The sequence below is a fragment of the Pelophylax lessonae genome (genome assembly GCF_965119305.1).
Source record: "Pelophylax lessonae genome assembly, chromosome: 3".
Classification (NCBI taxonomy): domain Eukaryota; kingdom Metazoa; phylum Chordata; class Amphibia; order Anura; family Ranidae; genus Pelophylax; species Pelophylax lessonae.
The window spans coordinates 247,146,368-247,170,552 of record NC_138770.1 but is presented as its reverse complement, the minus strand read 5'-3'; the positions used below and the strand labels follow the sequence as shown (position 1 = coordinate 247,170,552).

The following is a 24,185-nucleotide window of genomic DNA, read 5'->3' as shown; positions in this document are numbered from 1 at the left end:
ACTACTAATACAGTGCACTTTCACCCCCTTCCTGCCCATGCCAATTTTCAGCTTTCAGAGCTGTCACAATTTGAATGACATGGTCATGCAACACTGTACCCATATGAAATTTTTATCATTTTTTTTCACACAAATAGAGCTTTCTTTTGGTGGTATTTATTCACTGCTGGGTTTTTTATTTCTTACAAAAAAAAGAAAAGAAAAAAGAGACAGAAAATTTTGAAAAAAAAAAAGTTTTTCTTATTTTCTGTGAGTACATTTTGAAAATAAGTAATTTTTCTCCTTCACTGATGTGCACTGATGAGGCGGCACTGATAGGCTGCACTGATGGGCACTGATGAGGTGGCACTTATGGGCACTGATGAGGTGGCACTGATGAGGAGGTACTAATATGCCACACTAATGGGCACTGATAGGTGGCACTCATAGGCGGCACTGATGAGCACTGATGGGCACCGAGAGGTGGCACTGATGGGCACTGATAGGCGGCACTGATGGGCGGCACTGATGGGCACTGACTGGCGGCACTGATGAGTACTGACAGGCGGCACTGATGGGTGACACTGATGGACACTGATGGGCAGCACAGATGAGCAGGCACTGACTGGCAACACTATGGGCACTGATTGTGGGCACTGTGGGCACTGATAGTGGGCACTGTGGGCACTGATGGTGGCAACTGTTTTTGAGCTTTTCTGTAATCAGAGCACTGAACATCAGTGCCCTGATTACCTTTTCTAGGTGCCCCTTTGAGGAGGAGCTGCAGTTTGGCTCTCCTCACCACACACCCTGACAGTGTGAGGCGAGGAGAGCCGATAAACGGCACTTCCTCATTTACATGTGACTGACTGTGATTGGATCACATGGGTAAAGAGCCAATGACTTGATCACCCCACTGTGTGCCCCCGTGGGCACGCGAGAGAGGCTGTTCTGGTGCGCCATCATATGACGGCGTCCCAGAACAATAGCCGCACCGCTCCGCCGTCATTTGACGGTGGGTGGGTGGGAAATGGTTAAAGTCCTATATATCATTTCTACTTTTTTCTTTGTCCAGTATTTGTTGGATGTGGTGCCACATATTTCTGAATCACGTCTCAAATCAGTTATACTTACAAAAAATGTTTTTTTTGTACCTTGTACACACCACAACACTGTGTCAAGGCGTGGTGGGCTGCAAAAAACGGATGCATTGTTACACAGCACACTCACCGCAGTGTGTCACAATGCCTTGCAATATATACATTTGAAGTGTCATTTTGGGGGTAAAATTGCCATCTCAATTGCAAGCCTGGTTTTCTACCACCTACACCACCCAGTATACCACAAAGTTATATATATATATATATATATATATATATATATATATATATATATAGGCACTTCCGTTTATATAGTTTATGTCAGTATAGCTGAAAAAATTTAATGCCCCCCCCCCCAGTCCATACCAGGCCCCTTGGGTCTGGTATGGATTTTAAGGGAAACCCTGCGCCAAAATTAAAAAAAAAAAACGGCGTGGGGACAGGGGTCTCTTCCCGAAAACCGCGGGCTGTGGTTGTGGGGGTCTTCGGGGGGAGGCTTATTGGAATCTGGAAGCCCCTGTTAACAAAGGGGCCCCCAGATCCCGCCCCCCATGTGAATGCATCGTACCCCTACCCATTAACCAAAAAAGTGTACAAAAAAAATAAAGACAAAAGCCAGTTTTGGAAAAGTCCTTTATTAAAAAAAAAATAGTGTCCCCCCGATGATCAGTCACCCGCCTGCCAGAAAAATAGAAAAAAAAGAAGCTCCTGCCTCATGGACGCTTCCCGCACTATGAGCTGTTTTGAGTTTGACAGCTTTTTTGTAGGCATCTGATGTCAAAAGCCGCCCACAATGCACTGGTCAGGTACAGTGAATAAAATACTGATGTCATGTAATTTATTCACTGCACCTGAGCAGTGCACTGTGGGGCAGCTCGTGACTTCAGATCCCTATAAAAGAGCTGTCAAACTCAAAACAGCTCATAGCGTGGGAAGCGTCCGGAGAAGCAGGAGCTTTTTTTTTTTTTAATTTTTCGGGCTTGCGGGCGACTGATCATCGGGGGACACTATTTTTTTATTTTTATTTTTTAATGAAGGACTTTTCCAAACTGGCTTTTGTCTTTATTTTTTTGTACACTTTTTTGGTGAATGAGTAGGGGTACAATGTACCCGATATCCATTCACATTGGGGGGGCTGGGATCTGGGGGCCCCTTCTTAAAGGGGGTTTCCAGATTCCGATAAGCCTCCCCCCGCAGACCCCCACAACCACAGCTCATGGTTGTTGGGAAGAGACCCCTGTCCCAATCAACATGGGGGCAAGGTGCTTTGGGGTTGGGGGGCAGAGCCCCCCTGCCCACAGCACCCACCCCGCATGTTGAGGGCATGTGGCCCGGTATAGTTCAGGAGGTGGGGGGCACTCGGATAAGGGTCTGGTATGGATTTTAGGGGAAACCCCACACATGGAGTTCTCATGTTCGCTAGAACATTTCCCCTGTTTGAGATTTTCTGGTGCGAACCAAACAGGGGGGTGTTCGGCTCAACACTAATATTTACATATGATGTACAAGGTACACAAGCCCCAACGCTTTTCTGAGTGCAGGCTGGTGTGAACAAGCCCTAAAAGCTTGTTCACAGGGTCCTTGTTTCCATGCATTCTGCTGTGCTGGCAAAAGGCATATCAAAATGAGTTTGTTTCTGGAGTGTTTCTTCCCATTACTGTGCTTTACTCCACCAAGCCTAGCTTGCTGCATTTTAGCCAACAGGGTCCTATTCGCATCTATTGACCAGGACTACCAGCTAGGGTTGCCACTTAGGATCACATTCCAAATAATACCAATGACAATTTTTACTGGCCAGGTGGAATTTAAGCTTTCAGAACTACAGAGCAACACAGGGCACACAGCTATCTGTGTTACTGCAGCGTGAAAGTCACAGGCAAAAGACCCCTAAAGGGTGTAGATTGTCTTCCTTATTGTCATTTTACATTTAAAATAACCAGATAAAAAAAAGGCAATTTGCTTTGAATAATTCTATTTACATAAAGTTCAGACTAGTGTACTAAGTTTATTCAATGAATAGGATATCCGGTTGAAGCTGTGGGAAGTAGCCTTGGGGCTACACTCACCATATTTCCATATTTAATCACTTCAACACCAGGCCGATTCCGACACTTCTCTCCTACATGCAAAAATCGTCTTTTTTTTTTTTTTTTTTGCTAGAATCCTCAAACATTATATATATATATATATATATATATATATATATATATATTTTTTTTTGTAAGCAGAGGCCTAGAGAATGGAATGATGGGTACAATTTTTTTATGTCACACGATATTTGTACAGTGGTTTTTCAAATGTAAGGGACTTAGGAAATTTTAATGCATGAAAACACAATATAATACCCAACTGTTTGGTAAAATATAAAAGAGATGATGTTATGCCGAGTCAATAGATACCGAACATCTCATGCTTTAAAATTGTGGAACAACACCAAACTACGGTATTTCTAAATTTCCATAGGCAACTTTTTTTAAATATACAAATCAGTGCTGACAGTCGGAATCCGATGGAAGCAGACAAGTGAGTGCTAGACCAACAGCCGCACACTGCCAAGGTAACTTGAAGACACTTCGATCAGCACCTCCAGCAGACTGCAATAAAATCTTCTTTATTTAAACCATCCACAGGGTCCACAAAGCTCGCAGAGAAACTGTTGACACATTTCAGTGCAAAAGGGCCTTAGTCATAACGAACATTACTGTGAAACAGCACAATATATGGGCAACACCCAGTAAGAGAAGAGGAGCAAAGAATGTAAAGAATTAACTCCATAATATCTGGAAAGAAAAGGATTAGGCTCCCTCACTCTCAATGGGTGTCCCATAAGTGAAAACAAAAACAAAGTATACAAAATTGTTACAATATTAAAACGTGTAAAGATAGTTACAAAATAGTTGCAAAGCTTCAAACACCTGAGTCAAAGAATGTCAAGGGAGAAGACACAACAAAAATAAATATTTAAAGGGATAGTAAAAGGCAGAAGGTTTTTATTTAGTCTATGCATTAAGTGATTGTCAAGTCTCTTTTTTAATTTTTTTTTTTTAATAACAAACATGCTATAATTACGTGCCCTATGAAGTGGTTTTGCAGAGGGCAGCCCAGATCCTCCTCTTCTTGGGTCCCTCTTACCTGTTTCTGGCCCCTCCCCCATTGTTGAGTGCCCCCACAGCAAGCAGCTTGCTATGGGGGGCACCAGAGCCGAGCTGCAGCTCAGTGTGTTCATTCAGAAACTGAGCTGCTGTTCAGCCCCACCCCCTCTCTCCTGATTGGCTAATTGACTTTAATTGACAGCCGCGGGAGCCAATAGCACCACGGCTGTGTCTCTGCCAATCAGGAAGGAGAGTTACGGACAGCTGAGAAACTCCTGGACATCGCTGGATAGGGAGGGGGCTCAGGTAAGTATTAGGGGGTTGAGGGGAGGCTGCTGCACACAGCACAGCTTTTGATCTTAATACAAAGAATGCATTAAGATAAAAAAAAACCTTCCGCCTTTACAACTCCTTTTGGCTAAAAAAGCCTTCTGTGTGCAGAAGCCCCCTCAGCCACCCCTAATACCTACCTGAGCCCATCTTTATCCTGCGATGTTGCAGGAGTCTCTCAGCTGCCTGGGACTCCTCTCCTTATTGGCTGAGACAGCAGGGCTGCGCAATTGGCTCCCACTGCTGTCATTCAAAGTCAGTCAGCCAATCAGGAGAGAGAGGGGGCGGGGCCGGGCCACAGTCCTGTGTCTGAATAGAGACAGGGAGCTGTGACTAGGCTTGGATGCCCACATAGCAAACTTTCATTGGCCTGCTTACGAAAGTTACAACCAGCAAATGAGTACAATAAGGAAGTAATTTGGTTGGGTACAACCAGCATGTCAAATTTTTAGGATGCAATTATTACCAGCAGCTATAGCCGCTAGCAATATTCACTGTGTTCTTCCGACAGGGACGGCTCCCTGTGCCCCCCTGCTGGGAGAACAGGGAGAAGGAAAGGTTATATCTCGGTCATTGCTGCAATAATGACCGAGATATAATTTTTTTCAGTCAAAAAAGTAATCAGTTCAGTAAAAGTAATCCAAGCGGCTAAAAAAACACAGTCTTTACCGAGCTCTCCTGAGCGATCAGGGAGCGCGGTAAGGATGCGACCAGCGGCATCTGTTTCCAGAGACACAGTGAAAGGAATGGATTTTGTTTCTCCCACTGTGTGGCGTTAGAAACCGGAAGTGACCAGGATTTCTTCACTTACAGTTTTGGTCTTATGTAGACAAGCCATGTGCATGCATCAGATCAAACCGATCTTGAGAGACCCCAGATCTCTGCATAAGGAGGACCTATCACTGCCCATGCTTTTCACAAGGGATGTTGCTCATCGCTTGTGATAGCAATAAAAGTGATAAAAAAAAAGATACAGTAAAAAAAAAAAAATAAATATATATATATATATATATATATATATATATATATATATATATATATATATATATGCTGATTTGCACAAACCGTCTCGTGTACTGTATATATAGTGCCATAGGGTCTATCTAGCCACACCCCTGATTGCGTCAGTTAATGATAAATGCGTAGGGAGGAGTTGGAGATGTGTGATGTGACTACATGGCGGGACGCGCTAGCCATCTTGTGGGTTAGAAAACACCAGACGTTTTAATAAGAGATGCTAATTTAAACCTTCAGAATGTGAGTGTGACTCTTTTGATTTAACTGTAAATATGTTTGGGACTTCTACATCATGAAGAGTGTATTTTTTATCTTTATATGAGACCTATGCTGTGGTGGAAATGTCAGAGAGAGCCCTAGAGGTGGGGTAATACTGCTGGAGATAACACTGGATTGCTCTCCACTGTGCATTTGACCCTTGTTGTGAGGGTCCATATTGGAGGGTAAGAAGCAGTGTGATCAGGTGTTGGTGATGGTCTCTTCACGCCTTTGAGGTATACGTGAACTACTGTATCAATACCTTCTCTGGATGTTTTATATGGACTTTTGTGGTTGTGGACTTTATAAATTTCCTGCACGACTGACAGTGCTCACCTAGATAAGAAGTGAGGTGAAATCTCTCCAATAGGGGCTCAGAAAACTTTAAAAACAATTTTTATAAGAAGGGGAACCAAGACAGGAAGTGAGAAGAAATTTCCCCAGTGGTGTCAAACTTCATAGATGTTCTGTGATCAATCGTAGTGCTGATAGAAGAAATTATCAATTGTTACTATGAGGGGAAACATGTTCTTTTTACTTTCTGCTCTGATAGAGCAGCCTTCATTTTACTAGGAGCAGTGTGCCTGAGGTTATTGGCAAATATGTATTAATAGCACCTTTACCACGTACATTGTAGCAGAGCCTGATATGATGAGGAAGGCCTCTCTTACACCTCTGACTCAGGGCCCTTGGTAGTGTAAATATAAGATGCAGGAGTGCAGGGTGGCATGAGGGCCTGTAGGTCTTGCCAGTAGCAGAGCGGGTATCCATGCCAGGCAATAGAGGTCATCAGTGGTCTTCAGTGAAGCAAGTGGGCAGGTAGAAAGCTGGTGGATGGCAGACTGAAGTAGGCTGGTACTGGCGACAGAGGGAAGGTGAGGCATGCACTGGTAGCAGACTGTAGAACAGCAGAATATAAGGCATGTACTGGAAACCTCAGAAAGATTAGCAGAGTCAGGCAAGCTGGGTCATACACTGGCAGGACAGATCAGGTAGAGAGTATGGTCTGGATACAAGCCGGGTCAGGAGCCAATCAGCGGAAAAGAAGCAAGACAGAAGCGAAAGTCAAGTACAAGCCAGAGTCAGTGCAGGCGGAGTTCAGACAAGCCAGGTCAGCAAACGGAATCAGGATAAAGAATTACAGGGTCACAGTAAACAGGGAAGGATGAAAGACAAAGCAGCACTGATCCTGAGCACCGACACAGTTTAAATAGCCCAACATCTGTCACAAGTGCACGTTAGCACGCAGATGCACCTGTGTGTGCACACCAATGCGCAAACCTATATACATGCGCATAAGTATTAGCCAAATTCCTACATCTACAAGAGGAAGCATTAATTAGCATGTGAAGAGGCACAGAACTCTGTCTAGAGTGGTGGTTCTCAACTCTGGTCCTCAGGACCCACTAACCGGCCAGATTTTAAGTATTACCTTGGGGAGATGCAGACTAGAATACTGCAATCACTGAGCAGCAAATGAGATCACCTGTGATGTGATTTAGTTATCTTGCAAACCTGGCCTGTTAGTGGGTCCCGAGAACCATTGGTCTAGAGGAACCCTGTTGTCTACTGGCATGCCCTTCCTGACAACCGTCTAGCTAATAATTATGCTTCCATTAGTTTAGTGAACTTTAAAACCCAACATCGGACACAATAAAATTAATAATATAGCGCCCCAGTAGGCTACTAGTGTCCCCATCAAAGCTCCATAAAGCCGTCGGACTCCATGACCCAGAGCAAAACCTATTAGGATCTGAGACAACAAAAATTATGTTTTTTTCCATGTCCCTATAAACCTTGGAGCCCCTCACCTTATGTATGTGAGAAACCTGGGTGACATAGACACAGCATCTATTACCTTTTCCTGATCACTTTTATTTAGGCATGAGCCTGAAATTGGATAGTAGAGAGCAAAGTTTATGGTCTATTGCAGTAATGTGAAATAGTCACAGAATGAATAATTTACTAGAAAAATCCAAATTCCCAAGTATAATTATTACTTGTTTTATTAATACTTTTAGAAACCACATCATTGCACACCATGTTATTAATTAACATGAATTGTTCTACTTTAGTTAATAATTAAAACTGTGGCATACCACAAGCTGCTTAAAACAACTTAATGTATTTTAGGCTTTCCTGTATCCCTTCTAATGTCTCTGAAATGGTTCCGAATTGAGCTGAGAAGAGGGAAGAGAAGACTTTTGTTTGCTTGATTCCACATGAGAACTCCAGGGTAACTAAATAGCCTTTGCTTGGTTTGACAGACAATACTGTGAGCCAGCAGACTCATTCTCACATACCAGACGCAGGGGCTTTCAGGGGGTATTCAGACCACTGTAATGGAAGGCACCAATGCATCTACAGGCACTTTTCAGGCTCTCTTCGTTGTGTACAGACAAACTGGTGGAATGGATGCAAAATTATTTTTGACAGATCACTTTTTACAGTAATTGAATACTGTGGATTCATAAACACTCTGGAAAGGAAAAAAAAAGGGGCTCTGAAAAATGTAAGTATGGAGAGTATGAACCTGCTATACTTAAATTTAGGACAGGTGGAATACATTTTGTTTTATGGTTCTGTTTAATTGTATTGCTACATGAGAAAGCAGTTGTAATTAATACACTTTGATCATGTTACAAGTGGCAGTGCAAGTGACAGTTATACAAACCTTTTAGGTTAAATACTGATTATATTTTAATTATATGCTTTTCCTAGTATGTACCAAAAATGTTCTAATAGTTTTCTCTAGCTATAGTGAAGTTGCATGGCGATCTGTATTCCATTATTTCTTTGGATCACCCTGTGAATTTAAAGTGAGCTAAGACAGACGTAAGTCCTTTCAGTTAGTTTATTGAAAAGAAACTCAAGTCATTGTCCCAAATTTCCCACAGTAAAAAGCAGCTTTTTTGGCAAAGTTACATAAGCACCAAGAATTTCATATGCCAGTCACACATGTGTTAAAGTAAGTAAATGTATTACATCTGCTTTATGTATGTGACTATTTATAAAACAAATAAGAGCATTATATATTTAATGGCTTTGTAGAATTAAACTTAAATTGTTTGGCTTTTTTACAGATACGTACATTATTTGTATTAGAATTACATTAGGAATATTTAGAACACAGTGAATGTGACATTCACAATATATTCACTGCGTATTATTCTTCCTAATGAATGGGTTTTTAGACTACTGCAATTGATTAACCATCTTCTTTATAAATATGCTCCATGGTGTGGCTTCAGCAATGCTAAGTGATAAACTATTGTGTTTCCGCACTGTCACTGGGAAATATGTCGATATATGCCTAATTCTGAGCCTGCGAAGGAGATACTGGTTAGTGATAGATTACACTTATATATTTTTAAAAATACCAACTCTTTTTACAACTTAAAGGGGTTGATTTACTAAAACTAGAAAGTGCAAAATACAATACAGCTCTGCATAAAAACCAATCAGCTTCCAGTTTTTCTTTTTGTCAAAGTTTAATTGAACAAGCTGAAGTTAGAAGCTGATTGGCTACAATGCATAGTTGCACTAGATTTTGCATTCTTCAATTTTGGTAAATCAACCTCAATGTGTACTACTAACTTGAAAGTAGAAACGGGCTAGGGGCATGTTCAGGATCCCACCTGCCCGATTCCGCCAGGAAGCCGACACTGCACACGGCTCATTACAGGCAGTGAGACATTTCCCGATCCACAGCTGCACAGATCGGGAAATGTCTCACTGCCTGTGATTAGTCGTGTGCAGTGTCGGCTTCCTGGCGGGATCGGGCAGGTGGGATCCCGAACATGCCAGAGCCCATCCCCACTTGAAAGTTGTCATAGAATTCTAAATAAACAGATTAATGTCACCAATCTCTGTTTCTGGATTCAGGAAATGGGCTTAGGTAAATAACATTATAGAAACATAGAAACATAGAATGTGTTGGCAGATAAGAACCATTTGGCCCATCTAGTCTGCCCAATATATCTGAATCCTATGAATAGTCCCTGGCCCTATCTTATATGAAGGATAGCCTTATGCCTATCCCATGCATGCTTAAACTCCTTCACTGTATTTGCAGCTACCACTTCTGCAGGAAGGTTATTCCATGCATCCACTACTCTCTCAGTAAAGTTATACTTCCTCATATTACTTTTAAACCTTTGCCCCTCTAATTTAAAACTGTGTCCTCTTGTGGTAGTTTTTCTTCTTTTAAATATGCTCTCCTCCTTTACCGAGTTGATTCCCTTTATGTATTTAAAAGTTTCTATCATATCCCCTCTGTCTCTTCTTTCTTCCAAGCTATACATGTTAAGGTCCTTTAACCTTTCCTGGTAAGTTTTTTTCCTGCAATCCATGTACTAGTTTAGTAGCTCTTCTCTGAATTCTCTCTAGAGTATCTATATCCTTCTGGAGATATGGCCTCCAGTACTGCGCACAATACTCCAAGTGAGGTCTCACCAGTGTTCTGTACAGCGGCATAAGCACTTCTCTCTTTCTACTGCTTATACCTCTCCCTATACATCCAAGCATTCTGCTGGCATTTCGTGCTGCTCTATTACATTGTCTTCCCACCTTTAAGTCTTCTGAAATAATTACTCCTAAATCCCTTTCCTCAGATACTGAGGTCAGGACTGTGTCAAATATTCTATATTCTGCCCTAGGGTTTTTACGCCCCGGGTGCATTATCTTGCACTTATCCACATTAAATTTCAGTTGCCAGAGTTCTGACCATTCTTCTAGTTTTCCTAAATCCTTTTCCATTTGGTGTTTCCCTCCAGGAACATCAACCCTGTTACATATCTTTGTGTCATCAGCAAAAAGACAAACCTTACCATCGAGGCCTTTTGCAATATCGCTTATGAAGATATTAAACAAAATTGGTCCCAGTACAGATCCCTGAGGTACCCCACTGGTAACATGACCTTGTTCTGAATGTTCTCCATTGACTACAACCCTCTGTTGTCTGTCACTCAGCCACTGCCTAATCCACTCAACAATATGGGAGTCCATGCTCAATGACTGCAGTTTATTGATAAGTCTTCTATGTGGGACAGTGTCAAAAGCCTTACTAAAATCTAGATATGCAATGTCTACTGCACCTCCACCGTCTATTATTTTAGTCACCCAGTCAAAAAAATCTATAAGATTTGTTTGACATGATCTCCCTGAAGTAAACCCATGTTGTTTTTCATCTTGCAATCCATGGGATTTAAGATGTTCCACAATCCTATCCTTTAATAGGGTTTCCATTAATTTGCCTACTGTTGATGTCAGACTCACTGGTCTATAGTTGCTCAATTCCTCCCTACTACCTTTCTTGTGAATGGGCACGACATTTGCCAATTTCCAATCTTCCGGGACGACTCCTGTTACTAATGATTGGTTAAATAAATCTGTTAATGGTTTTGCCAGCTCACCACTAAGCTCTTTTAAGAATTTTGGGTGTATCTCATCAGGACCCTGTGACTTATTTGTCTTCACTTTAGACAGCAATCTTAGAACGTCTTCCTCTGTAAAGACACATGCATCAAACGATTCATTAGTCATCCTTTCAAGTGGAGGTCCTTCTCCTTCTTTTTCTTCTGTAAAAACTGAACAGAAGTATTCATTAAGGCAGTCGGCTAGTCCTTTATTCTCTTCTACATACCTTCTGTCCTTTGTTTTTATATTGGTTATTCCTTGTTTTAATTTCCTTTTTTCATTTATATATCTGAAGAATGTCTTATCCCCCTTTTTCATAGACTGAGCTAGTTTTTCTTCTGCCTGCGCTTTAGAAGTTCTTATAACTTGCTTGGCCTCTTTCTGCCTAATCTTGTAGATTTCCTTATCTTCATTGCTCTGGGTTTTTTTATAATTACAAAATGCTAGCTTTTTATTTTTAATGATTTGGGCCACTTCTGCTGAGTACCACAGTGGTCTCTTCCTTTTTTTGCTTTTACTGACAAGTCTAATGCAATTTTCTGTTGCCTTCAATAATGCACCTTTTAAGTAGTCCCATTTCTCCTGGACTCCATGTAATCCGTTCCAGTCTGATAATTATTAGTAATGTAACTATCATACATCTCCTTATGCATGCTCTGATCTGCTAGAAAGATGCAAGGGAGATAGGTCTATACAGCAGGTCCTGGCCTAGACGAACATGACCATTAAGCAGCAGGTCTAGATTCTTACCCATCTGGAACAGTAGGCACAAGAATGAAATTGTTTGTTTTATCACGATCATATCATTCCATGAAGGGTAATGGAATCTGATTTATAGCAAAGCTTTCTTTTTAGCTTTGGGTGGAGTTTGCAAGAGTTTTCTTAAATTAAAATAGTTACATTTTTGTTGATTTTCATGTCCAGATTTTTGTTTCCATGGCTAAAAATGAAGGAACATTAGGGGGTGTAGATGGCAATGAACCGTAACAAAGGTGTCAAAGTTTCCTTTCCCTTAAAAAATAAAAAGTATTTTTAAAAGTGACGTTGTGTCCTTTTGAACAGATTTATTCATACAGGCATCTCTAGATGACTGGAGATAAGAGCAGTGCTCCCAATGGGGACATAGACATCACTACCTAAAGCAGTTCTAACCTAAAATCACATTCTAAAATATTTTTAATGGAATTCTACTTTAGCAATTAGACATACCATCATTTAATATGATTACAAAACTCACACTGGCTGAATAATGGGAATTTGTTTCATGTACTTTTGGCTGCATTGCATATTTTCTAGAACACACTGTTAGACATCTTACAATTTTGATGAGTAATTTGTAAAATTGTATGTTAGTAAAGTGCAAAAAAACACAGTTTTATGCTTTGATAAATAAAATTGGCACAGTATTTGGAAAATGTAGTCATTTTCTAAGCAATAACATTTTGGTCCAAATGTTCTACATATCGAATACTATACCCATGTTCATATAATAGCCTCTGCTTGCAGATGGATTTGATAATCATTCATAGTTTACTAATCCCCAGATATTGTCATTCAGCATCATTGTTTCTCTTCCTTTCATCCAAGCTGTCATTGTAATCTTAGATGTATGCTAGGGCTTTTTGATCAATTTGACCTTGGGAAAAATGTAGATGCAATAGATTTCACATCTTATTGTATCATATATAATGAAATATACTGTATAGGTCACTGTTATGAGGATGTAAAATATGTGTAGGATATAAAATATCAATTTCTTTGTGAAACAATTGCTCCTTTGGCTTGTCTTTTTTAAATTGCTTTTCATGCAGTGTAGCAAACCTTATTACATGGAAAGTAGACCATAAACTCCCAAATTAATCTTACTTTTTATATTCTACTTCTTTTAAAACCGCCTATATAAAACAAAGGTGCAAACTTTATATGAAATGATTTTACTTATTTATATACCAGTCTGTTTGCTTCTGGTATACTATGTTATAGGAACTATTTAAACTTGCTATACTGTATGGCTTAAAAGGCAAAGAGAAATGCGCATATAAAGCCATGGTACATACAGTAGTATATTAGAATACTACCTAGACCATATGAGAACATCAAAAGTTGCTCTGGAGGCACAGGAGGTTTAAAAAATGACTACACCCGAGAACAAAAATGTAGTATATTACAAGTATATTAGTATAACTACCAATTGCCCTGCCCCCTTGTAACGGAGATGAAGAGATACAGATATGTTGGTAGTCCATATTAGAAGAGCAGCATAGGGTGAAAACATGGCTCCCTCCATAGATACAGTGAAGGAGTGACATCGCCTCCCAGGGACAGGAAGTGTGTTATGTGCAGGTTTACCAAGCGTAGCAAAGAAGCTTGAAAACAGAAAAAAAATGCAGCCTAGAACTAATGAACTGCAATATATGATATTTTTGGTTATCAGTATTAAACTATTTATATATTCCTAATGAACAGTAAAGGAGCTTTAAACAAGCTCTTTGTGACCTCTCTAGAAGTTTTTAATATGTTACAACAAAGTTCCTAGATTTTGGTTTTCAGTTGGTTTCTAAGGCCTCACTCTGATGCTAACATATTCACGGTGCATATTCACGGACTCTGATGTAGTCCGTGAATATGCACCTTGTTTATGCAGCCTTAACTGCCCATTCATGTCTATAGGGATATGTCTATGGGGACACAGTGGCTGCATGGACAAAAATGCTTGTCCCAATTTGACAACCAAGCATATGCTAGTGAGGGGTCTTGAATGCTGATGATCTGTGTTCGGGGCCACTCACCCACACAACTGTCAAATGGGCACAACTGTCTGTATCAGTGCAGCGGCTGCATCGCCAGAGACATGAGTGTGTTGCCTGTGTGCAAAGCCTGGCGGTTGAAGCCGTACAAGCAAGACGCTCATTCATGGGCTATAGGTGTCTACACCCATCGGAATTAGGGCTAAAAGCTTAAGCCTCGTACACAACATAAGAATATCCAATGAATAATCATCCATTTTTTTTTTTTTATGCATGCTAGTGTCATATCGAAAACCAATAGGTTACTAAAGTTACAAATATTCCCATATATGACAGAATATGAATTCAGAGGTGATATAATGTATTGTATTGTAAATTACAATTGGTAATGTATTCTTTCATTTCAGAACATGTGTGTTCTTGGTCACACAATATTTTTTTCATACAAATACCATACTAATTGCACGAAAATTGTTCTTGCTGTTATTGCAAGAGAAACATTTTTGCGTTTGTCCCTTCGTATATTTACGCATAAACTGACGTGATCGGCTCTTGAAAGCGGTGTATTAACAATCAGATTATCGCAAAATCGCCCCAAATGTGGTATTTTTCGTCCGATTTTGTCATCGTGTGTACTAGGCATTGGTAACACCTGTTGATTGTTTACATTAGAGGGCTGACAGGCTGCAGGATTATGCTCCCATAGGAGACCCAGTACAGGCGGTCCCCAGGTTACAAACAAGATAGGGTCTGTAGGTTTGATCATGAGTTGAATTTGTTTGCAAGTCAGAACAGGTACATTTTTTAAGTGTAGCTCCAGCCAAAATAATATTTTTTTGTTTTTTTTGGATAGCACAGGGAAAGGTTAACACCCCTGTAACATTTGTTTTTCTGTCTGTACCCCTGTTCAGAAGATTTCTCCTCACTTTCTGTCCCTTTGACAACTGGATTTTGAAACTTTTGGATTGTTAGGAAAACAAGGATTGGCGATAAAGCTTCAGTGGAGAAACCTTTTTCTCATGAGAATATAAAAGGGGGCACATTATGTGGCCACTTGTGTGGGATTGTGGCCACCATTAGCAGTTCTGTCAGGTAAGCATAGGGGTATAGGTTTACAGGTTTAGGCTAGTAGGAGGTTAATTTTACCTGAGCATACAGCAGGTATCCGCCAATCGGTGTGCAGGGAAGGTTCTAGCAAGCTGGGGCAGAGGCTTTATAAGCTTGGTTTGGGCTGGGGTGCTTCCTTTTGCACCGAAGAGCACAAAGAAGAAAGTTCAGCAGAAGTAGTCCAGGAGGTTTTTTCTTACCTGCTGTCATGGAGGCCTTGTTGAAGCAGCTGATTGAGAAGGCAGAGAGTGCGGGGGGAGAAGCCTGGCTGCGGCATTGTCTCTCTATGTCTGGAATTACAGAGCAAGTTGCGGTTGAAGTTCACCCTGCTCCTTCACAGGCAGAAGCGCCTGCAGAGAGAGAGAAGACACCTGAGAAGCCGGCGTGTGTACCTGCAGGAGAGCTGCCATGCGTTGTCATGGCGGTGAAGACGTCCCAGGCGCACATGCGCCAAGCATCTAAAAGAAGACGAGCCTCCCTGTCTCCAAGAAGGGGCGGCGGAGGGCGGGCTGAAAACTAACAGGCAGACCCAGAGAGGAAGAGAAGGCGTCTGCCATCTCCACAGAGAATTATCCCTGTAGTTTCAAGAACACCTGCTGTGGGAGTGGCTACAGCGCAGCATGAGACAACAGGAGCATCTGACAGTGTGCTGCTGGAGGAAGCTGAGTAGCAGCCTGTTCTCCCCCCAGCAGCTGGTGAGTTGTGCAATGTACAGAATCTGTCTATATTAATTAACTCTTTATCTTCTTTGGTGCAATCTTTTTCTCGTGTCTCCCCTGCTGTTTCTCCTGTGCCTGTTAAGCCTGTTGTGTCTGTTCAGCAGCAGCCAAGCTGTGAACTTAATTTCTCACCTGCAGTATCTACTGTCTCCATTCCTTATGGTGATAATTTCGCTCATAGTAATATTAGTCAAAGTTTATCTAAGGAAAATAATGTTTTGTCCGCGCATGCACCATTGCTGGGAGGTAGCGGTGTGCCTGAGGTGTGTATGAAGGGCGCGATGCCATGTGAGATGTCACCTCTGGGCTACCACTTGAGTGTTGGGCTTAAGGAAAAAATATGGAAGGGCGAGTTTGTCGATTTGTTAACACTGTTACCTGCTCATAAGGAGCTGTCGGTTAGGACTGATAAAAGAGACGACAAACAGGATGAGGAGCGGCGCAGGGGGGCCCCTAGGTCATTCCATAACTGGTTGCAGGCGTTTTGTATATTTGCGGGGTTGATGGCTGAGAAGCACCCTGAGGGGTGTGGGGGCCTATTTCGGCACCTCGATTTTATCTTGGAAGCTTACAAGAGCTTTGGGGGGCTGGGCTGGTACTATTACGACAAATCTTTTCGTCAGAAGCTGTCAGTCCACCCCTCTTTAAGATGGGGTATGAAGGATGTCGGCCTTTGGCTGAACTTGATGTCCCCGCAGAGGCAGAATCCTGCTAGGCAGCCGGTGGTGAACACTCAGAATGCAGCTTATCGCAAAGGTTGTTGTTTCGCATTCAACGAAAGTCAATGTCGTTGGAATGCGGCTTGCCGTTCTAAGCATGAATGTTCATTTTGCTCTGGCCCACATCCAGTGAGTAAGTGCTTTAGAAAAAATGCTACGGTAGGGTCGGGGCAAGTTCCAAAGGATATTTTTTCCAAAAAGCCTGCACGCTTGTGAGGCTGGAAAGAATGCTTCCATGGTTGGACAGATACCCAAACAGGGAGAGGGCCAGTTTTCTCATTGAAGGTTTTGAGAAGGGTTTCCCTTTGCCCCCATTTGTAGGGAAAGGATGTACAGAGGTTGTCAATCTGAAGTCGGTGGAAAACTTCCCACAGGTAGTTAGGGACAAGATTTTTAAGGAAATCGAGCTGGGTAGGGTGGCAGGTCCTTTTGAGCATCCGCCTTTTGATAGTTTTCGTGTTTCTCCACTTGGAGTGGTCCCCAAAAAAGAGCTGAATGAATTCCGTGTCATACACCACCTCTCTTACCCGAAAGGAAGCTCACTGATTGACGACATTGATGGAGATTTGTCTTCAGTGTCATATGCCACGTTTGAAGAAGCCATTGCTATGATAAGGCTGTTTGGCCAAGGGGCATTGTTAGCGAAGGCGGACATAAAGTACGCGTTTCGTCTTTTGCCTATATCACCTGTGGCATTTAATTCTTTGGGCTTTAAGCTGGAAGGTATGTACTTCTTTGACAAAAGCCTCCCTATGAGATGTTCTGTGTCATGTGCCTACTTTGAGGCGTTCTCTTCTTTTTGCACTGGGTGGTAGCGGCTAAGTCGGGTAGTGTGGGAGTTTTGCATTACCTGGACGATTTTTGTTCGTGGGCCCACCAGATTCTGTGGATTGTCTTAGTTTGTTGCAAATCTTTAGGGGAGTGGCGGAAGATTTTGGGGTTCCTCTGGCGGAGGAAAAAACTTGCTTGAATACTACAAAAATAATTTTTATGGACATTCACATTGATACGGATCGTATGGAGTTCTGTTTACCTGTGGATAAGGTGGCAAAGCTGAAATCTCTGGTGCGGTTGTTTATGTCGAGGAGGAAGGTCCTATTGAAGGAGATGCAGTCTTTCTTGGGTTTGTTAGCGTTTGCATGCAGAATTATGCCCATGGGTAGGGTGTTTTCAAGGCGCCTTTACTTGTCTACTTCGGGCTTGAAGGCCCCCTTTTCCCACATCAGATTGACTAGTGACCGGGAGGATTTGGCTGTTTGGGCGGAATTTCTCAAGGTGTATAATGGTCGTTCATTTTTTCAGGAGGATTTCATTTTTGCCCTTGACTTTCGTTTGTTTACAGATGTGGCGGGCTCTAGAGGCTTTGGGGCCATATGGCAGACGCATTGGTGTTGTGCAGGATGGCTGGAGTCATGGAAAAGTGGAAAGCTGACAAAAAACGTGGTTTTGTTGGAGCTGTTCCCCATCTTAGTGGCGTTGGAACTGTGGGGTGCATGTTTCGCGAATAGAAGGATTCTGGTGGAAACTGTCAACAAAGGGGTCTTGTTCGCGGTGAACTGCCTCTCATCCAAGTCCATTTGTGTGATTAGAGTGCTCAGGAGGATTGTCCTTTTGTGTTTACAGCTCAATGTATAGCTTAAGGCGAAACACACACCGGGTGTCTTGAATAATCTGGCCGATGCGCTATCTCGGTTTCAGATGGACCGTTTCGCCAGCTGTTGCCGGAGGCGGACGAAAAAGGTACCGAGATTCCGAGCCGAGTTTGGACAGTTGTTGGGATTTAGTCGAGAGGTCGATCGAGGGATCAGTGGCCCCCAGAACATGGGCGAGTTATTCTGCTGCCTGGAAGAGTTGATTGGCTTTCATGGAGGCAAAGGGCAAGATGGAGGGTCGACCGGAGGAATGTCTGGTTCTGGAGTTTATGGGTTCTTTGATGCAGCGGAAACTGTCTTATAGTTATTTACGTAAGACATTGGCGGGCATCTCTTTTTTCTGCCGCCTGAAAGGTTTTCCGGCTTGTACGACCTATTTTTCGGTACAGCAAGCATTGAAAGGTTATAGGAGGAAGGTGGCGGTAACAGATGACAGGAGACCTATTTCTATTGAGTTATTGGGGGATATCTGCGGTATGACCTCATTAGTGTGTAATTCTGACTATGAAGCACTGTTGTTCAGAATGGCTTTTGTATTGACCTTTTTTGAGGCGCTCCGCATCTCTGAGCTGCTACCTTTGTCAAATAAGACTGAGGGAGGCCTTTTATATGATCAGGTAGTGGTAGGCAGGGAAGATGTCCAGATTTGGTTACGTCGCTCAAAGTCGGACACTCTGGGGAGAGGTGTGGCAATTACTATTAAGGCTCAGCATAATCAGGGTGTTTGCCCGTTGGGCATAGTCAATCAATTTGGTTGGTGGTGGGCGTTTTTTTGGTCCACATGGATTCCACTCCACTCACAAAATATCAATTCGATTTTGTTTTACGGAAATGCTTAGAGCGGCTGGGCTTAAAAAATTTTAGGTTTTCCTCACATTCATTCAGGATAGGGGCAGCATCAGAGGCAGCTAGAAGGGGATTTTCGGACAGGGTAATACAAAGTATGGGAAGGTGGAAATCAAAATGTTTTAAAGTGTATGTAAGGACTAACTTGTTTATTTGAATCCTTCAGGTTTTCAGCGAACAGTCTGGATCTTGGGCCACTCATTCATTTTTTGGGCGAGGAAAAGAGCTTCACATCGTATTTACAGTACAAATTTAGCACTACCTCTGGAGTTTAAATTATTTTGGAAAGGAATTAGAGGCTTGCAGTGGCACCAGCTGTACTTTCATTTGTCTAGATTGTTCCAAGTTTGGCCTCCTCCGTCCATCGTGGTTATTCACGCTGGGGGTAATGACCTTGGTAATATTAAAACTTTGGACTTACTATTTAAGATTAAGAGAGATTTGCATTTATTTTCCCTCTCGTCTCCAGGGACAGTGGTGGTATTTTCTGAAATAGTTCCTCGGCTTCCTTGGCTTTCCTCATCGCAGAGGAAAGTCATGGAGAAGATGAGGAAAAGGGTAAATAGGGCAATGGAAAAGTTTATGCCGTCTATTGGCGGCTTGTCCTATAGGCATGTGGATCTGGAGGGTGGCATCCAGGGGCTCTATCGCCAGGATGGCATTCACCTTTCAGATGTGGGGATTGATATTTTAAATCTAGGGCTGCAGTGTAGCATTGAAAGGGCCGCGGTGGTGGGGTAGGGCCGTCCTTGTTGCTCAAGCCCGGCTGGTGGGGACATTGTATTTCGTATGGTATTTTATGTTTATTGTTGCTCGAGTTGTTTTATAACTGAGCAATTATAAGTTATTTCAGTTTGAGTGTTTTTACAAGCAAGTAATTGATGATTCAATTGAATTGAATGATTTAACTATTCAAAGTAATTGTTATGATTTAATTTATTTATTTAAACCAATAAAGAGTGCCGCGGCCTTTTCTTTGCCAAAACTGGGGTCAGTGTTATTATTCTAGTTAAGTTAAGTGAGATTATGCGGGAGTGTGGCCTACAATTCCATATAAAAGGGGGCACATTATGTGGCCACTTGTGTGGGATTGTGGCCACCATTAGCAGTTCTGTCAGGTAAGCATAGGGGTATAGGTTTACAGGTTTAGGCTAGTAGGAGGTTAATTTTACCTGAGCATACAGCAGGTATCCGCCAATCGGTGTGCAGGGAAGGTTCTAGCAAGCTGGGGCAGAGGCTTTATAAGCTTGGTTTGGGCTGGGGTGCTTCCTTTTGCACCGAAGAGCACAAAGAAGAAAGTTCCCCGCCCCCCCTCCCTTTGTCGCGTGCACCTTTGTGTGGTTGGGTCACCCTAGTATACTAGGGGGGACATTGTATTTCGTATGGTATTTTATGTTTATTGTTGCTCGAGTTGTTTTATAACTGAGCAATTATAAGTTATTTCAGTTTGAGTGTTTTTACAAGCAAGTAATTGATGATTCAATTGAATTGAATGATTTAACTATTCAAAGTAATTGTTATGATTTAATTTATTTATTTAAACCAATAAAGAGTGCCGCGGCCTTTTCTTTGCCAAAACTGGGGTCAGTGTTATTATTCTAGTTAAGTTAAGTGAGATTATGCGGGAGTGTGGCCTACAATTCCACTCTTACAGGAGTGAATTTCCCTTCCTAGAGGAGATTTCCTCTCACTTCCTGCTGTCTCCCTCCATTTGTAAGTAGGAGTTGTTTGTAAGTCGGATGTTTGTAACCCGGGCACCGCCTGTACCTGTGTTATGAACCTGTGTCCACAATGCTTAAACATAAAGAGATAAATTAGGTTTTGTTTTAAAGTGATTTACTGCTTGTTCAGAATTTGTAAATACTTCAGAATGCATAAATCTGATCACAGGTTCACATTAAGGTAGCAGATGCACCTACTGAATAAAAAGGTACATGTTCTAAAAATAGGTCTTAAAGTGACACTAAACAATATCCTTCTTCTCAAAAAATAATCCATACACTACCTAATGGCCCTGTAATCTATTTTTCAGTAAATCATTTTTATTGTGTTCTTCCTACTCCTTGTAACCCTCTGTAAGCTCCACCAAAAATTCAATTTTTTTTTAATAGTGCATGTTAATTGTGGTCATGTGCACTGCTTTATGCACACTACAAATCCTATAGTCCACAGTCCCTAGTCCATCTTGGGTGCAAGCAAGGGAAGGAAGCTATGTTCTTACATATATTTTTATATTTTAATTCTGGGGAGGAAGTAAGGGCAAAATAGCTTCCGGAATGGCCACATCCGGTCATACGTTGCAGACACCGGAAGAGCTATTCTCACAACACATAAAAATGCGGAAGTGACGGCGAGGGCACCCTCCTGTATCGGTTGATGCCCTGTCGGGGGAAACGCGTCATAGGGGAGGCGCCGTACCGTCACATCCTTCAGCTGCAGTCCGCACTGCAGGCGGCCGGAAGCATACGAGTGAAAACAGCTATTTTGTCATCTTATACATGTAAGTGCAATCGTTTTTTTCTTAATAAAGTGTAAAAGGATAATGCACTATTGGCTTCCTTCTCTTGTTCTTCCAACTGCATAATAAAACCTGCGGGGGAGTTTTTAGAAGAGGAGAGGAGTGTATTTGTGGCATCCCTTGAGACCATAGAGAGGAGATCCATCAACAGGAGCTTTCACACACTCTGTTATATATGCATATCTGGTAAGAGGCTATAGTTGTCTCTGGCTACAGAGACATACAGGCGTGTGATCCTTCCTATATGGGACAGGGGTGTTATCACTTCCAGGTGTTCAATATTCCGCTATTATATCCCTATTTTCTGGTAAGAGGCTAATCCTCTATGGTGACTACATGTCACCACACCACAATGTAACCCACCGCACTACATGTCACCACACCGCAACCCACCACACTACATGTCACCACACCACAATGTAACCCACCGCACTACATGTCACCACAGCGCAACCCACCGCACCACATGTCACCACACCACAATGTAACCCACCGCACTACATGTCACCACAGCGCAACCCACCGCACCACATGTCACCACACCACAATGTAACCCACCGCACTACATGTCACCACAATGTAACCCACCGCACTACATGTCACCACACCACAATGTGGTGGTGGGATTGAAGTGTGTCACTGAGCACTGATTTTGACCTTCATCTTTGGATTGTCACATGGACTTTTGTTTACATTTGAAGCACGGATAATACACTGTGGACTTTATTTGTTCATTTGTACCCTTTTTAGGTTTTTTCTTTCTCATTTGCAATTGGTGTATTTGATTATATACCCTATATATTGGTTGTCACAATATTGATTTATTGTAATCACATATGTTATTTTGGCACTATATTTGTTTAGCGCACCAGACCACCCCATTTTCCATACATACAATAGGACCATGGAGAGTGAACGTAGCCATCCTCTAACAGGAAGTAAGATCACAGCAGCAAAAAAACAAAAAGAAGAAATTTGGAGGAAGCTGAGAGCACTTTTCTGAGATAAGAATTTGTACTTGAACATAATTTTTTTTTTTCAAACAACGGTTTAGTGTCACTTTAGAATTAAAGTCAGAGTAAAATCCATTGTATGATTTTTACCTATAGGTAAGCCTATAATAAGGCTTACCTATAGGTATAGGTACAGTAAATATCTCTGGCACCATTTAGGAGATACTTACTTTAGATGCAGTCGGTGAAGTCACCAGTGCATTCGCTCTGAAAGAACGGCATACCCGTGCCATTGCTTCACAGCCATGGCGTAAACAGTGACTCCTGCGCATGATGCCATTGCCAGCTCGGCCATTCATATCGCCGAAGCTTGCAAACCCAGAAGGAAGACCAGGTGAGGATGGAGTGGTGACTGAGGCTGGAGGGCTTTGTTTTCAGGTAAGTCTAACAGAATAAAACCTGAAGCGTTAGCATGAAGCGTAAAACGTGAAAGGGCTCAGCATTGGGAGGAGAAGGGAAGTGATGTGTAATAAATGAATGGAGCTTCCTGTCCAAGAGAAACCAGGGAAATAGCCTTTGGGCCTACTGCCTTACAAGTGTCAATGAATATAAGGGGTAGTTTGTGTATGTGCTTAGTGTATAGGGGTGCATTATGGGGTGCGCTGAATATATGTGGATGAATGGTGTGGTGTCATTTCTGTCAGTTATAAATAGAATGGGCTCGAAGGTAAAACAAATCTATTCAAATGAATGGGAGCAGGTCATATGAGGACAATGGTTGTTCACCACAGAGTGCTTTGCATTGATTTGTTTACAAACACAAGTCCATTCATAAACTGAGAAGCTGCTACAGCGATGGAGGGTGACCTGACTTTATTTCAATTACAAAGCTCTTATACACGGTGCTTGATTTGTTTTTTTAATTAGTTGTTGGTAAATTTGCTATGTGGTACTGCAAATTATGGACAATTTGGTCAAAATTTAGATTGAGATTGGAAAGTTTGCAACAAAATAAATGGTCATTCCTTGCAGTGACAGGAATGATCGTGGAGCAGTAATAGTGAGGAGTGTGGAGCAATAATGGTGAGGAGTGTGGAGCAGTTATAATAGAGTGTGTGGAGCAGTAAGAGTGGGTGTTGAGGAGCAGTGATAGTAGGGAGTGTAGAGTAGTGATAGTTTGGAGTGTAGAGCAGTGATGCAGTAGTAGGGAGTGTGGAGCAGTGATATCGGGGAGTGTGGAGCAGTGATAGTGGGCATTGTGGAGCAGTGATGGTGGGTATTGTGGAGCAGTGATAGTGGCTATTGTGGAGCAGTGATGGTGGGTACTGTGGAGCAATGTTAAGGGTATTGTGGAGCAGTGATAGAAGGGAGTTTAGAGCAGTGATAGTGGGTATTGCAGATCAGTGACAGTGGGTATTGTGAAGCAGTGATAGTGGGAAGGCGAAGCAGTGATAGGGGGTATTGTAGAGCTGTAATATTGGGGAGTGTGGAGCAGTGATAGTGGGTATTGTGGAGCAGTGATAGTGGGTATCGTGAAGCAGTGATAGTGGGGAGGCAGAGCAGTGATAGGGCGTATTGTGGAGCTGTAATATTGGGGAGTGTGGAGCAGTGATAGTGGGTATTGTGGAGCAGTGATAGTGGGTATTGTGGAGCAGTGATAGTGGGTATTGTGAAGGAGTGATAGGGGGTATTTTGGAGCAGTGATAGGGCTTATTGTGGAGCAGTGATAG

The 24,185-nt window shown here is 42.2% G+C and overlaps 1 protein-coding gene across 2 annotated transcripts in view; it reads left to right on the top strand.

Moving 5' to 3' along the window:
* Positions 1 to 7,901: 7,901 nt before the first annotated feature.
* The window catches only part of VEPH1 (ventricular zone expressed PH domain containing 1), a 761,239-nt gene continuing 744,955 nt past the window's right edge, over positions 7,902 to 24,185 (top strand). For both annotated transcript variants that reach the window (XM_082249205.1, XM_082249204.1), the window contains exon 1: positions 7,902 to 8,288. The gene's annotated coding sequence lies outside the window, so the exon portion shown is untranslated. The remainder of the gene's footprint in view (positions 8,289 to 24,185) is intronic.